The sequence below is a fragment of the Carlito syrichta genome, unplaced genomic scaffold (assembly GCF_000164805.1).
Source record: "Carlito syrichta isolate Samal-C Ts95f unplaced genomic scaffold, Tarsius_syrichta-2.0.1 Scaffold303334, whole genome shotgun sequence".
Classification (NCBI taxonomy): Eukaryota; Metazoa; Chordata; class Mammalia; order Primates; family Tarsiidae; genus Carlito; species Carlito syrichta.
In genome coordinates this window covers 152556-154497 of record NW_007247430.1, presented here as the reverse complement: position 1 = coordinate 154497, position 1942 = coordinate 152556, and the positions used below count along the sequence as shown (strand labels likewise).

At 53.4% G+C, this 1942-nt stretch overlaps 1 protein-coding gene across 4 annotated transcripts in view; it reads left to right on the top strand.

The window, feature by feature from the left end:
* SLC6A9 (solute carrier family 6 member 9) overlaps positions 1–1942 on the top strand; it is a 36031-nt gene that overhangs the window by 1001 nt on the left and 33088 nt on the right. The gene's annotated exons all lie outside the window — the stretch shown is intronic.

Below are 1942 nucleotides of genomic sequence, written 5' to 3'. Positions count from 1 at the left end.
CCGCGCCCCAGCCCGCCGGCTCCGGGCCTCCTCGCCGCCGGCCGGCCGCTACTTAAAGGAGCCGCACCCCCTTTCGGGCCTGCTCCCGGGAGGCCACGCCCCTCGCTCTTCACTCTTAAAGGAGCCGCATCCCCGGCTCGCTGACAGCTCCCGCACAAAACCAGGTCTGTTTCTTTTCTGGAAGAAGCTTGAGGCTGCGGCTGCTGGGAAATAAAGGCTGAGGGACGAGGAGTGGAGAACGAGAAGAGCCTGAGAGGTTAAAGACCCCTAAAGTGAGGAGGCATCAGAAGCTTGGAGAGTAGTGGGTGAGGGGACTCGTGGGCTAAACTGAGCATGCCCAAGTGTTTCCAAGGACCGCAGAAAAAACGCCCCATTGCTCGGCCTACGCGGCGACTGCGGCAGTACCTGGCTCGGTTGTCCGCCTTGGGGACACAGAGGAATCACACCTTTGCCCTGAAAGAGCTCTCCATCTAGTGGAGGACCCAGACGTGGACACAAGCAAGCATTCCGCAGTGCTACGTGTGACAAGCGTGCTAATCAGACGTACAGAGTGCTTTGGGGCTACAGTAGGAAGACGGATGACAGCTGGGAGGAATGCAGAAGGCTTTATGAGAATAATGATATTGGGACAGGTTCTGAGCATGGGTCGGATGTATACAGGTGGAAATGGGGACGAGAGTGCTCAAAGAAGAGGGAACCACTGCCTGAGCAAAGGCATGAAAGCAGTATCCCTCTGGGAATGCTGAGTAGTTCTTCATGGTGCCATATAGCCACAGGTCGCTGACCTGGTCTTCCAGGTAAAAATAAGGGCCCTCCCCTGCTCTCACAGCTCCTCCACTCTACCACAGTGAATGCTTCCTCCTATATCTTCCTACTAAACTGTGAGGTCCTTGAGGCCAAGAAAAGATGCGGTCATTTTTCCATGCCAAGCAAGGACTCTAGGGCTTTGGCCCAGATGAACGCTTAAAATTCATTGACCTGACAGTCCTGCTTGGGGTAGAGGAAAGACACTAAACATTGAGACTGTAAATGTGAGCCAGGGTCCTGTGACTAACATCTCAACATCTACCTTTGGGTGACTCACGGCAGCTCAAACCCGCTTCCCAACCCAGCTCTCCTTTCCCCGCTGCAGACCTGCAGTGTCACCAGCATTCTTGTTTCAGGGTCTGGCACCAGCTTCCTTTCACTGCACCAGCAGAAACCAGAGATCCCTCCTTTTTCCTTTCTCCAAGTCCAATTCATCACCAAGTCCCACCATGTTACCTTCTATATGTCTCAAATCTGTGCACCTCTCCTCACACCATTGTCATCTTCCTGAACTGAGCCCCCTCATTTCTGGCCTGGCCCGTTCCTATTTGATTTCCTCTCTTCCACTCTCGTCTCTCTCCAGTCATTTCTCCGCACTGTATTTAGGGTGATGTTTTCTTTTTTCTTTTTTCTTTTTTTTTGAGTTGGAGTCTCACTCTGTCATCCAGACTGGAGTGCAGTGGCTGCTCCCGGCCACCGCAGCCTCGACCTGCTGGGCTCCGGTGATCCTTCCGCCTCAGCCTTCCAAGTAGCCGGAATTACAGGCACGCGCTACCACGCCCGGCTAATTTTTTTATTTTATTGTAGAGATGAGGTATCGCCTGCCCAGGTGGATCTTGAACTCACGGATTCAGGCAATCCACTCACCTCAGCCTCCCAAAGGCGCAGGATTACAGGCTGAGCCACCAAGCTAGGGTGATGTTTTCAAAATGTACCTTCCACCAATTGCTCCTCTCAGAAGTTGATCCTCTGCTTAAAAGCCTTCATTAAGCCTGGCTCGGTAGCTCAGCCTGTAATCCCGCGCCTTTGGGAGTCTGAGGTGGGTGGATTGCCTGAGCCCGCGGGTTCGAGACCTGCCTGGGCAGCGAGAACTCATCTCTACAATAAATTAAAAAATCAGCCAGGCGTGGTAGCG